Consider the following 15315-nt stretch of genomic DNA (forward strand, 5'->3'; position numbering starts at 1 on the left):
TTCCATACCCAAGAATAATGCATGTGTATGAAAACATGGTCTACTTTTTTTTTTTTTTTTTTTTTTTTTTTTTTTTAACTTTGCATAGCATTAAATGCTTGCATTACCTGTGAAAACACTTTCAAGCAATCACAGAATCACAGAATCATAGAATGGTTGATGTTGGAAGGGGCTTCTGGAGATCTTCTAGTCCAATCCCTCTTCCAAGCAGGGTCACCTAGTGCATGTTGCACGTAATAGCAACCAGGTGGGTTTTGAGTACCTCCAAAGAAAGAGACTCCACGACCTCTCTTGGGCAACCTGTTCCAGTGCTCTGTCATCCTTACAGTAAAGAAGTGTTTTCTCATATTCAGCCAGAATGTTTGGTCTTGTTTTATTACAGGAAAGATAAAAGAATATTATTCCCTATGGACTTGCTAAGAGAAACAGTGTATCACAAATTTCTACCAGACTACATCCTTATCTAAGGTAAATGGTGTAACACCCTTACAGGAACCAGTGAGACATTTTGTCCAATAATATACATTGTTTTAATGACTGATATTTCTTTCTACAAACCTTGTACTTTTTGTTACCTTGACAGTAATTATCTGACACTGTATTTGATTTATTTTTCCACAGCACTAATCAAACAGTCCAACAGCCTTGTCTGCACACCATCAGTGCTAAAAAAGTGTATTTAATGATTCCAAGAAAGCAATATTTAGGTGGATTCCTAGGATTCTTTTTTATGGACCCCCTGCGGTGTGTCTAAACCAAGTAGTCCTGATTAAAAATACTAACAATATAATTAAGTACTTTTCTAAGAACTGGTAAGATGGCAATAATTAAAATGAAATAATTAATGACAATAATTAAAATCTAATTAAAATAATTAGTTCTCCAGCTACTACTCAGAGATAGTTATTCCTAATAATAAAGCAACCGATTCCTAATGAAATCACTAATGATGAAGGCTGCAGACATTGAAACAGGTAACTGCTTGTTCCCTTTGCTTTCAGTGGGCTTATGTAGCAGATAAACCTAAGCTGTTTTAGATACAATGAACAAGCTTCTGTTGACCTGAAGTGCCAGGACTTCGGTCACAACTTAGATAGATGACCATGGCGTGAACAGTCAGAAGGCTGGGACCTATGAATACACACTTAAAAGACTTCTTCCTTTGCCACATTTTATGTACCTAACACTTACAGGAAGGGAAAAAAATGCTAATTTTAAGTATCAACTCTCTTATGTTGTATGTGGAGGTAGCCCGTAAGTCTATATTGACTTTAAAACACTAAACAAGGCCATGGTATGGTCATGAGTACTGCCATAAAGTCATATATAGTGTTAAATTTTTAGCTCAGTCTTCATCTTGGCTAACAACCTTTCTTGCAGATACTTTTTGGCAAGACTAGGAGTTTAATATAACCAGTTCCCAATGAACAGCCTGAATGTGGACACAGTTTCTGAAGGGGTGGAAGAATTTAGCTGAATGAAAACAAATTATATCATGCTATTTGGCCTCAGGCCAAAAATTCAGTAGAATTTTTTTTTTTTTTTAATAAATACAATCAAAAACAAAATAAAAGAAAATGTATTAGTAAATAGTTTTAATATATGCACCTACTTAAGACACATAAGAACCTAATATTAAAAAAGAAAAAAAAAAAAAAAGTGAAATACTGCCCAATCCCACTTTAGGTTCAAAATGAAAGAAACAGAGTGCTAAAATACTGCAAAGACAGCTAAACAACCTATTGTCTTTTTATGTTCACATATTCCATTTTTACAGTTCTAGAAAGTTATTAAATTATCATACAGGAGGACTTTTTACTCTATAACTAATGACCATAAATCTTCTTGAATGCGTCACTGTAAATTTCCATTTACTTTGATGTTTGAAGTGCCCAAGGTCCCTTGCAGTTATTAGGCTGTATGAAGGTGGTAGAAAGCATAATCACTATTTGCTTTTTCAGTAATTAAAAACAAATCACTGGTTGCATTTAGGACAACATATATATGTACAGAATATGTATAAGTACATGAGTAAACATGAAAATTTAGTTTCACTATTAAAGGGATATGTGGTTGTTAAACTTATTTTGCTGTTCTTTAGTAGGTGATTGGTCTTTCATTTCAATAAAAAATGGTTGAATGTGTCAGAATAGGTCTTAAGCATAGATATGGTGTTTACTTATGGAAAACTCTCCTTTACCAAGTATCCCACTAGAGTAATTTTTACTGATTAATAAACCACAAAAGTCTGAAATCAGGTATCAAATTCTGGATATGACTAAATATTTATCTGAAACATGCAAGGTTAAAAAATAATAATTTGAAAATAAATTATATATATATATATAAAATTAAAAAAATAATAATTTGAATGAGAAGATAGATGGACAATTTTCCAGAAGGCAAAGACAGAGAGAGAGAGAGAAGAAAACATCTGAGAGAGTGGAGAAAAAAGGAATTGGATGATAAATTTTAAAATGACCTCGAAATGAAAGGTGAAAATTCCAGTATGATAGAAAACATTGGCAAATCCCCAGTTTAACTAACAAATAGATGTAATTGTACCTAGCACAAGTGAAAATAATACTTAAAAGGATTTCTAAAAATTATTCAGGGTTCATAACTCGATGTATTGGGTTTACATGGCAAGCTTTTGGTAGCAGGGGGTTGCAGAGGTGGCCTTTGTGAGCAGAGTCCAGGAGCTGCTTCCTTAGATAAGGGCCAGCTCCAGCCAGCTCCAAAGAGACCCTCTGCTGGCCAGAGCTGAACCAATAAGTGATGATGTTTGTACCTTTGTGAGAGCAGATTTAAGAAGAGGAAAACAAAAACAAAACAACAAAAACAAACAAACAAACAACAAAAAAAAAAAACCCTGCTGTGCAACAGCAGCTGGGAGAGAGAAGTGAGAACCAGCCCTGCAGACCCCAAGGTCAGTGCAGAAGGAGGGCAGGAGGAGCAGATATTTAGATATATAAAAATTGCAGATATTTAATACCTGTTGTTTAGCACCTATTGTTTAACTATCTACTATTTAACAGCTGAGTTGTCTTGTGTACAGTCAAATGCTCACAGTATTTCTAGGCATGTCAGTCTGGCATAAGCAATTATGGATACAAAAATGTATACAGGTGGTCGGGAAACATCCATTTTTGCTGTTATAAAAAATCTCACTCAAAAAGTATACAAGATGGGGGTATAGCATGGAAAAAAATACTTGAGTGTTGAAAGCTTTGCTATCTATGAATTTAAAACTACATTTCAAAAGTTTTTTTGTTTTGTTTTGTTTTGTTTGTTTGTTTGTTTTGGGGGTGGGGGAGATGTGAGGTGGGTTGGGGGTGGGGTAGGGGGTTAAAAGTTGTGAAATATCTGAGGTTTCAGTTTATTTTAACTTGTCTCTTGTTTGCATTTCTGAGAGCTGAAATTTTCTGACGCTTTTTCCAGGTTAGGATTTCAGTCTTCGTTAATGTTTCTTTTCCTGATTATTTTTATTTTTCACAGAATGAATATTACTAGAGAGAGACAATCTTGCTCTAACAGCTTGATTGTTGCTTTTGCTTATTGACGTCGTCAAGGTGCATTGGGACAACAAATTCCGTAAGGCATCAGCTGCCTGGAAGAATCAGTATGATCAGATTGCTATGCCTCCCAGTTCCACCAGACAAACCATGTTAAAGATACTTCTTTAATAGTTAGCTCAATAGCAGAAACAACAGAATTGAAAGAATCTGAAGGTGTTACAAAAATAATAGACACACTGGCCAAGATAGCACTTGTGATTGCTCTATCCCAGCCAGAATGATTTCTCAGGGCCAGCTGCAATTCAGGAACTGTGACCCTGTCTTGGGGCGATACGGTGGGGTGGCACATCTCACTCTGTTAAGGAGCCCATCAGACAAATTTTCCAAAGGAGGTTAAAATGTTGTAACCAGTGACCAGAGAAAAAGAAATCCATGCAGCAACACAGGACCAGAAAGCTTTACTGTGTGTTACAGTCTTCTTTCTTTTTTTCTCACTGATTTGTGTCATGTCCACAGTTACTCTAACTTCACACTGTAAATCTTTACGGTATCACATGCTTATTAAACTAATAGAAGTTTTGTTTGTGGAATCAAGTCAGTAAAGAAACAAGGCTTTGCTAAATGTTTTATAAATAGCACTGCATTTTTACTTAATATATATACATATATATAATACATATTATATATTTCTTTTACATTGTTGGGCCTCTTAATAGCAAAACTTCCTGCTTTGACTGTACACTGCCTAAGCTATTCTGCTATACTCTGCTTTTCTTAGACTCTTGTTAGATTTTAAAATGACAGCTAACACTGACTGCTTTTATAAAGTTTAAATACAAGAGATCAATTACTACATCTTTGCAGCTGCTTGGGTGATCTAGTTGGCAATAATTTTTATATTAACAATTGAATAAAAGGATTATAACTGTTATTTTAAAGAGAAATGTAGTCAAGACTGGCTGATACAATTGATTCAGTCTCATAAAAAGGCTCTGAAAAATTTGTGGGAAGCATTTCCAGAGCCCTTCTTGTTGTCCTTGACACCCCTTGGCAGATTCAACTCAAAATGGGTCTTGGCTTTCCTTGTTGCATCTCTGAATCCTGTGACAACGTCCCTATATTCTTCCCAAATGGTCTGTACCCTTTTCCACATTCTGTATACTTTCTTCTTCCATTTGAGTCCTTCCAGGAGCTCCTTACTCATCCAAGCAGGTCTCCTGCCCCCTTTGCTTGCCTGGGTACATCAGTCCAAACATACCCTCAGAAAATTAAAGCTGTTTGGGAGTGAGGAACATTCTGTATGGTTAAATGCAAGGATCTATTCTCTCCTCTGGACAAGAATGGAACAGCCATAGTATACATGTCCCTTAAAATGACAAACATTATACATACACTTCTACTATAAAATGTAAAAACAAATGTATCACTGTAGACTAGCAATGTGATCTAGTTTGTTTAATATGCACTGACTGATGTACCACAAAGACTTGGTTTTTCAATATGCCATAAAATTACCCTTGAGGATCATCTCTGGTGTTGTGATTTTACCATGATTAGCACGTGAGAAATCTTCAGTTAAAGGGACCTTAATTTAGTCAGCATTTTTATAGTTCAATAGACAGAATAATTTGTGAGAGGATACAACAGGAGGAACACAACAATGGTAGCTTTGTGCCATTAAAATTTTGAATATAGTGCAATTCAGTTGAGATTCTTACATAGTTTAGAATAGCCTCAAACATGCCCTAAGTAAAGCAGAATTTAATAATTCTAAAGAAAGACTTATAGAAAATGGAAATTTCTAAGAAACACTAACTTCTAAGGCCACTTCCCTTTGACAGCCCAACTCATAGATTCGGTGAAGGGATTGGATAGCCAGAAAAAGAAAAGTGAGAATATTGGATAGCCAGTCCAATAGATAGAATCATAGAATCATTCAGGTTGGAAAAGATCTATAAGATCATCTAGTCCTACATTTAACTGGTATCAGTTTTGTTCACAACTACTACTTCTTCTGAAAGTCTAGAAGACTGGATACTTAAAGTCTCATAAATTTAAAAAGGTAGGTCAGATATAGAAGTCACTGAATATCATGTCATGTACATATATATTTATACTGATGTATAAACTATAATCTATTGTCAATATATAACTCGGAAGAAAATCTATCAGGTATTTCACTTGTTGGCTTTTGAATAAAGAAAATACTGAAACATCTTGTTTAAGAGATTTGATTTACTCTTATTGGCGGGTATATGAAACAAATGCAACAGGTAGGGTAAAGTGACTACCAGTAGTGTTCATGTGCTTGTCTTCAGAGCTGTAGGGCTGTAGTTAATGGCCACTGAAGTTAAAACATTCATCTGCTACTGAAACAGCAAACTGAATTCTGAACTAAATATTCAGTAAAAACTATTGAATTAAAACTGAAAAAAAATGCACTTCTCTCACATCTGAAAACATATTTCTCTTAAATGATTTACACTGAAATAAAAAAAAAAAAAAAAAAGAAAAAGGAAAAAAAAAAAAAGGGAAAAAAAAGGTTGTGAGGTTAAAAAAGGAACTTCTTATAACTATGTTACAAAGAAAACCACTTCACTCAAGCTACTCCTTATTGAACAGGAGTGTCCCAAGGAGGTAGTAGCAATTTCTATCAAAGTTAAACAGAAACACATTGTAAATTATGTTGGCACAGAACCCAATAGCCAGACAAATAAGGTTTAGACTAACATTGCCTCTGGAGGGATTTTACAGATGCTGCAGATGCCCTTTCAGATATGCTAAACTTTGATTGACAAAGCTAAATGTGTCCTCTTCCCTTCAGAACAGCTGCAGAACAGCTGTTGAATAGTGAAGACAGGCTTTGTCAGATCTAGGAGTGGACAGAGAGGAAAGAAAGATATATGGGATGGTGAAGTTTAAAAATATTCCATAGCAAAACAGGGTGACCTTTACTTCTGGTATAAAACCTGACACACTCTCTCTCTCTCTCATCAGGAAGAATACAAATGTCTTGGTTGGTACCAAGGCAGCAAAATTTGTGCATTTTTCTGGCTATGATTATAAGCATTAAAAACAAACAAAAATCAAATTATCTAATTATTGTGAGGAGACAGGATTGCGTGACACCTATTCAGGTAAAACTCTAAATGAAATTAATGAGAACAGTAATGTTCAAATCTGGATGTCTTAATGAAGTCTTTGAAATCTACAGGCTGGTGTCTGCATATGTGATTGGATGTTCAGCGCTGATGAACACTCACATTTAAAAAATTGTGAGTGCTCAAAATTGCCCTCTAGCAATAAGTGTCTAAAGGCAGTGTCAGTCAAGCAGAAAAGTTTCCCACAAGGCAGAAAGATGAAAAAGAACAGAGTAACATACAGCTACTATTCACAAGTTCTGAAATACAACACTCAGTGTGTGGGATTTTGCAGAATGTGGCAGTTTTGATTTTACATATTTTACCAAAGGATTTAAGAAATTTACACACAGATTTATTTATTTTTTAACATTTACAATTCTAAATCAAAATATTTAATCAAAAATAATAACGTTTTTACTTCAGATTGGATTAAAAACATTCACAGGGAGGTACTTGGATTTTTTTTTTTTTTCCAAGGAAATTAAAATAATTCATGTGTCTTGCTAGAGAAAAAATGATGTAGTTGTACAACTTCCTCCACCACCACCACCACCACCACACTTTGAAAAAAACAGGAAGGGCACAATGGCAGGACCTTTGCCAGGAGATGGGAGATGTCAGACTTCAGCTGGTATGAATTTTCTATAGAATTAACTTCTCCTCCCATATCCATGGAAGAGGAAACTCCTCATTTCTTCAACACCTATGAAATAAATAGATCATCATTTCAAGATTTGAAAAGTTCTCTGGTCTGTTTTTTTCCCAATAAAAACACCGTAAGGTAAAGGATGTGTTCTTTGTATCCTTTACCAATTTTGAAACGAAAATATTTTAGAAGTACTGAAAGAAAAGGGATAGTGAATTAAGATGGAAAATTGTTCAGTCTTGTCTTATTTAAGAGACTCAACAAAATAGTGAAGAAACCATCTACTGTGTACTAGGCATTACTGTGTAGCAATGTTTAATTTCTAGCTTTAGGTAGCAGCAGGAACCAACACATAACTTATATAACATTTTCTAAATATATTTTATTATTTTGTGTAAGGTGTGACAGGTAAAATGGGCAAGGTTTGGGCAGCGGGGGCTTCAGGGGACCCTGAGGGATGTGGCTGGGTCTGCCTCTTGCAGAATGGAGCTGGTTCCAGCTGGTTACGACGGACAAAATGGACTCACGGGGCACCAGGCTGAGCCAGTCGGAGTCTCGGGTGCCTCTGAGAAACATGTGAAAGAGTTGCTGTAAACACCATGACAAATGGACACAAATGTCAGAGAAGGAGGAGGAAGAGAAACAGCACCCAAACAGGGGGCAGGAGACAAGAGCTATCCAAGCAGACACAAAGGGGAGGCTGAGGAGGGGCTATGGCTGTGGCCATGAAACAACCTTTCATTAAGGTTTTTATTTTTATTTTATTTTTATTTTTGTTTTTGTTTCTTTAGATTGCCATCATAAAACCCAATGGCGTTCATCGAGAATCTGAGTAGACAGAGTGAGATTTTCAGAACATGTTTTTCATAATCCTGTCCTTTGTTTTCTCATGGCCAAATCTGTACTAAAAGTTGTTATCAGAATTGCTACATCAGGCAGGAGGATAACAGTTTCATCTTATTTTAAAGCCAGCTAAAGTCCAAGTATAGGTGTGTTATAATAGAAAAATATGCATTTCCTTATTCCATACATCAGTATAGGCTGTGATGCATTTGAAGGTTCTTCCTCTAGAGTATACCACACTAGTATAACTGGAATGGTAACATTTTTAGCAAAAATCAGGCATTTGGATCTGTTTTACTAGCTTGTTTGAATTATACTTGTTTATGATAGCCAGGGATACGGTCTTCACTCACATTTAAAACTCATACCTAACTCAGGGTCCTGTGGAAATAACATTACTAATTATAAAGAGCTGGCATTCATAATTCACAGTGCAACTTTGACCTCTTTGTTTATAATCTTCAATAGAGTGGCAGGTGGGACCTACCTCACGTTCTTTTCACAGACTTAAATTAAGGTAAAAAGGTTACTAGCTTTTCATAGAAGCCAGCAATCTGTATGCGTGGCTTGCAGCTCTTTTGAATACCATACCAATTTATTGATGACCAAAGTTTTTGTATAAGAAGGAATGCAAATGGCTGTAAATATATTTTTACAGATCTCAAGAAAAAAAAAAAAAAAAAAAAAACCTGTTGTGAGAAGGATCAGGCCCGTTAAGGTGCTGAGTGCTTCCTTGGACATTAAAAGGGAGATGAGAACATTCAACACCTGAGTCAGTTGAACCCTTCTTTAGACAAAAAAGAAGGGACTTCCTCCAAAAAGGAATGTAGCAGCTGTTATTCTGACTACAGTCATACAAGCTTGGTGGTGTTGGTAAGCATGCATGGGTACCTAAAGAGATGAACCTGAGGGACTGTCCCAGGAAGTTAGCCCCAGGTGGTAGTAAAAGAAATGTCAATATACAGCTTGCTTTTTTGGCTCGTCAGCTCTGTCTTTAGACAGTGGAATATCCTGTAGCTGTTTTCTTGGTACACTGTTCATGACAGCTGGTCTGAACATGTAGGAAATTTCAAAAATGGTCTGAAAAATGATGCAAATGGCTTGCTTATAAGAAACAAAGCATTAGGAAAGGAGGCAGGATATGCTACCAACTCCCCAAACTATGGTGTTGTGGATATGTGTTGGCCCAGACATCTCTGAAATAAAATGAGGAATGAAAATATTGAATGTGGGAAAAGAAAGGTTCTAATAGCATGAGACAGCATTTTTTGTTGTTGTTGTTGAATACATCCTAAACACAAATGACAGCAGTTACTTATGCAAACTTGACTGGATATAAAAGTTTCTCACTTATTAAATATCTCAAATTGGCTGCTTTGTTTTCAGGACTTCTCACTTCTACAGTTAGAATACTGTTCAAAGGGTTCAAGCTGTTGTATTGAGTTGTGATCTGTACTGATGCTTCTGTGTTATTTTGTACAATTAAAAAAATAAGATAAAAAATTAAAAGATGCAATCCTGTGCATTTTCAGATCAGTGACTAATTTTTGCAATTTTAAAAAACAATGTATACTAAACACACACATACTCCTTTTACAGATGTATAGATTTAATTAGGAGTGTCTCATACAGTTTATCTTGGAAAGATGATGATGTTAACTCCCTGAGCTCACACAAGGTTTTGTGTGTTTGCTTTTGCCAGTTGGGTCAATTTATCTTAATTTAATTTTCAAGTGTTTCTGCTGATGAAACATAGCATACACATTATTTTTGTGTGTTTTGGCTCACTCTCAATCTGCTCTTTAAAGGTTGTTTACTATTTAAAAACAATGTCATACAGGTTTTTTTTCCCAATAGCACTGAGAGTGGAGCTCTTTGATGGTTAAAAGTAAACAAAATGAAACAAAACAAAAAAAACAGAGCCATACAATTAAATTTGCCTGCAAATTGTCTTATACTGTTGCATTAGACTTTTCATACAATCTATTCTTAAGATGATCTTAAGATATCTCAAAACCAATACATTATGAGAATAAAAATAAAACATTAATATCATCTAAATTTCTGAAGTTTATAAGAAAAGAAAATGAAAGAAAAAGAGGAGAAGAAGGTCAGACAACAAAAACTCATTAAAAAAAAAATCTATCTCCACATTATTTAACACCTCTGGACTAAGTTAATAAAATTTCTTGCTTCAGTGCCTTCAGCTCTGTGGTCTGCCTGCTGGCATAAGCATTGGTCCATTTAATGGACATTAAACGAACCAAGTTTAAGGTTTAATAGATGCTGCACAAGTTCTTTAGGGAGCCAAAAGATCTGTTGGTATCTCTAATCTCTTCAGCTCTTGAGGTTCAGTGCTGAAGATCTGGTAAGGTAATTACTCTGTTTTCTGGCAAGTCTGAAGTGTTCTTTAGTCAGGAAAGTCATATTTGGACCCCAGAATGCATTTTTCTATAAGCAAACATCACAGCAAATGTGAACCAGGATTAAGACTGGAAAACAAAATGTGGTGCACATTGCATTTCAATTTAGGATTAAACTTATACACTACTAAAGTGTAAGAAGAGGAAAAAAGAACCTGTTATAAACTACCTATAGATAAATGAGCTTGTTGGAAATACTATCTGTAAGTGACCGTAGGACCTGCTTGTAAATTTTGTTAAGATAATCACATACTGACATTAAATGCATATCTGATAACACAATATTAGCTTCCATGCCAACTTTTTGATTTGTGGTAAGTAGGAGTTTGTGTCAACTTTCTTGGAATGAAACAACTCATATCAGTATTTTATGTTTTACTTCCATTGTACCAGTTTGTCTATATTGAGTAGTTGCAGGCATGGTGCGGGCAGCTTATAAACATACAAGAAAGAGCATGATGTTTTTTGGGGATGAACCTCCTTTTAGCTTGATTATCACAACTTTTTCTATAGTAAAGTAATTTCCAAAGTAGATGCTGATTGGAAACAAAAAGTTTAAAATCTTCAGGAAACAGACATTAAGTGTGTGGTGGATAGTAACAAGATTTAAATCTCGTTAGCTATTAATCTGTTGAAAAGTGAAAGAAAACAGAAGGGATTAAAATCCATGCAATTCCAACTTTATTATTCTCCTTGCATTAGCAGAATTATTTTGGATTAAGTGTGTCAGTTTTTCAGACCTGTTTCCTATTTCTCAAGCTCGGATTTAAATTAAGATTCTCTAGGAGGCACAGAAGTTGGCAAAGTTATGAAGAATTTTTTTTTCTTCCTAATCTCGCAAACACTATTTTTTCCTATCAAGTCTTTCATTTGATATTGAATTTTTCTCTATCTCTTTCCTATTCCCATTCATTTTTCAGATTTTTCAAAAAATATATATTTTACAATGATTATTCCTCCAATCATTATATTTGGAGTTGCTACTAACAAAATATGTGTTCCCTCACCCCTTATTTTTCCTAGTCAATACTCACAGTATAGTCTTGAGTACCTTATTGCAGTGATTTATGTAATGTTGCTTCTTCCACCTTCCACTATTTAAAAGTCTAACAGAGAACCCTGTTAAGAATGGTTTATCTCAACTTTTTTTTTTTTTTTTTGTTCCATTTCATTCTCTTGCTTCATGTTACATTTGTTTACCTTTATGTTCTTTCCATATCTTTTCACTCTTCTTACTACATGTTCTTAATAGAAGAGTTAAAATATTCTCCACCACCACTTTCAGTATCTGGCCATCTAACTGGCATCTAATTTTCAATGTTTCATTAAAATAAATACTGTTAGTCTTGGAAATGATTATTATTGCTTTTTTTGACTGTGCTAATCTGTATGCCTCACTAAGAGTTGTAAAGCTGTGCTTAGGAGTTCTTCAGCAATACTGTGTACAGAAGAGATAAGATGTCTTGCTTCACTGAGTAAATGAAGTGACAAATTCTTATTTTTTTCCAAGTAAGAATCTTACAGCAAAATACTCAGGAAGTTTTTCACACAGCAGAGAAGATACATGCTCATCCTCTCTAGTATGTAGCAGAAAAATAAATAACTATTTTTTCTTTTATCTTTGACACTGTTGTCCTTTAATATGATAGTATTTGTCTCAGCTTCAAAGATTTCAGTGCCAATATGCTTTGCAATTATAGTGAAATATATCCACCTAACCATTAGTGCTTAAAATAATTTCCACTCCACCTCCTATCTGAAGACCAAATAGAGCAGGTAGATTTGATTTTGTGGTTCATGTGGTAATGCAAAAGAACATTTTGAAGCAGTGGGTGTTCATTATCGCAGGCCTTTCTGCACAACAATGTAATACAAGAAACAATATAATGGGTTGAGAATGGCCAGTTCTTGCCTCAGTTCAGGAACCCTTACTGAGAACTGATTTCCCACCTCATCCATTAGAATAAATTTCCAAAACATTTTATATTTCTGTAGCTATTACTGCCCACCACAGCTGAGTACTGATCAGAAGACAAAAGCTTTATACACGTGAATTATCCACTGCTTGAACAATACACTGTTCTGTATGGTCTCAGGAAAAATAGAAAGGCGGTATATGAATTTGGAATTTGATGTGTATGTGTTGACTGCTAATTAAATTATGTAGAGGAAGATTTTAATAATATGTGTTCTTATATTAGTCCTGCCCTGACTGTAATAGCTAATAAAGTAGACCATAGCAACCCGATGCACAGCAATCTATATAAATTGATCTGAAAATGTTTTGAAGTGCCTATGAATTTATATTCACCATTAAACAAACATTTATTTCTTTGTATGGCAGCCTCAGAAGAAGGCAAAAGATGCTGTTTTGACCTCTCTTATGTGAAAAAAAAATATTTCTTGTTCTCTGCTAGTATGGCAAGAACCATCTGGGTATTAATCCTCTGGTTCTTGCTTTGAGTTTTTTATTATTATTATTTATTTTATTTTATTTTATTTTATTTTATTTTATTATTTTATTTTATTATTTTATTTTATTTTATTTTATTTTATTTTATTTTATTTTATTTTATTTTATTATTTTAACTTTAATGCAGCTCTTTTTGACTCGTTATGGGCAATAGTCATACTGATATGTTCTCTTCATTTATGGAGCTCAGTTGTGAGGAAAGGGGTATTGTAGGTAGCATAGAAAAACACTATTCAGCATTTGAAGAAAGAGATTTGATTTGAAAATTCATGTAACTGTGACAAAGAAAATCAAGCAGTTCAATTTCTGCACACTGGTGTGGGTAGCTCCCTAGACCAGTCTGATTCCTTGCACTCCAGAAGAATTTGTTTGTTTGTTTGTTTTTGGGGATAGGGGTGTTTCTAGATCTTCATGGGTTGGTCAAGTAACTTTTTCACCATGCTTTTCTCCTCTGCTTGCAAAACAGCTAGTTTTCAGTATCACCATCTGATAAGCTGAAAAAAATGCAAGCTGTAAAAAATGAAGACTCTGAAGAATTTTAGATTACAATTAAACAGAAAATTATTTATATGTCTCTCAATTTAAGAAAAAATTGAAAATCACAAACTTTGTTGTTCCTCAGAAAAAGACAGTTAAGGTTTTATCTACTTCTAAGTAGATGAAGATTTTGTCTACCTGTAAGTAGACAAAATCTCTCTTCTGCTGCTACCTGTGAACAGAAAGGTAACAAGAAAATCCAAGTTCTGATATATTTAGAAGGCCTTCAAATGTTAGTAACATCTGCATCAGTTTGCTACACAGCTGTCACTTCTTTATTAGGAAGAAGACAACCCAAAAAATATATCCAACTGTGAACACAGGATGCATGCTTGACTTGGTCACTTGTGCAGGACAAACTTCACAGACGGCAAGAATTTACAACGTCCTATTTCTCTGCATGCAAAGGGAATCATTGAGGGGTGCATCCACCAGCATAGTTTCAAACTGGATATTTGTCATCAAAGAGAAGACAAACCTTAGTTATTGTTAGACACACATGCACATCCATTTTACTCTTCATGGAATAAGGGAATGCTGCCCACTAGATCAGTTTGGCCAAGGCCCTATCCAGCCTGGCCTTGAACACCTACAGGGATGGGGCATCCACAGCTTCTCTTGGCAACTTGTTCCAGTGCCTCAACACCCTCTGAGTGAAGAATTTCCTCCTAATGTCTAGTCTAAATCTATCCTTTTCTAGTTTAAGACTATCCCCTCTCGTCCTACCATTATGTACCTGAATAAAGACTCTTTCTCCATCTTTTTTTATATGTATTATATTTATAAGAGTTTTATAAGTATTACACTTTAAGTATAGAAAGGGTGCAACAAAGTGTCCCTGGAGCCTTCTCTTCTCCAGGCTGAATGTCCCAAGCTCTCTCAGCCTTTCTTCATAGGAGAGGTGCTACATCTTTGTAGCCCTCCTCTGGAGTCGCTCCAACAGGTCCACATCTTATTTGTGCTGGGGAACCTAAACCTGGATGCAACACTCCTGGCGGGGCTTCATGAGGGCAGAGCAGAGGGTAACAGTCACCTGCCTCCACCTGCTGGCCTCTGTTTATGCAGCCCAGGATGCAGTTGGCCTTCTGGACTGCAGACATGCACTGCTAGCTCATGTTGAGCCTTTTGCGTACCAGAACCCCCAAGTCCTTCTCTTCAGGGCTGCTCTCAATGAGTTCTTCTCCCAGTCTGTACTCCTGTCTGGGATTGCTCCAACCCAAGTGCAGCACCTTGCACTTGGGAGATGTGAGAAAGTGAGAAAACTAGATGTGAGAATGTGAGAAAACTATAATGTGTCTCACTTAGTGCAAGAAAACTATACAAAAGTTGTATTGAGTACCTTAGAACATTATCCTTGCACGTACCAGCAAAAGGGAACACCTACGAACCTTTCACAAAGAGCACTGTAAACTTTGTAGTATTCAACTTTTATCCTTTTAGCCTTATTAGGACTACTAATAATAGTAATATAAAATAATAATAATAATTAATAGCAATGCTATTAAATAATTGCAATTATTCTGTTTGTTCCATCATACAGATGAAGCATTGAATATGACTGCATATCACTAGCATATGTTCCCAGATTCTCTAAATTGCTCTAACTGTAAAACTATTGGGAATAAAACTGCACACCTACTCCAGACTTCCAATGCTTTTTCACTGTAATTAATATAGAACTGCCCCTCTCCAGAGATGACCGTTGTGAGGTGAAACTTCTCAGGCTTATAAA

At 35.3% G+C, this 15315-nt stretch overlaps 1 long non-coding RNA gene across 1 annotated transcript; it reads right to left on the minus strand.

The window, feature by feature from the left end:
• Window positions 1–266: 266 nt before the first annotated feature.
• LOC121062085 lies at window positions 267–14262 on the minus strand. Its single transcript, XR_005815400.1, has 3 exons — window positions 14228–14262; window positions 1155–1160; window positions 267–311 (listed from the first exon to the last, which is right to left on the minus strand). It is a non-coding gene; the product is annotated as an uncharacterized LOC121062085 (long non-coding RNA).
• Window positions 14263–15315: the final 1053 nt, after the last annotated feature.

This window comes from Cygnus olor, chromosome Z (genome assembly GCF_009769625.2).
Source record: "Cygnus olor isolate bCygOlo1 chromosome Z, bCygOlo1.pri.v2, whole genome shotgun sequence".
NCBI classification, from domain to species: domain Eukaryota; kingdom Metazoa; phylum Chordata; class Aves; order Anseriformes; family Anatidae; genus Cygnus; species Cygnus olor.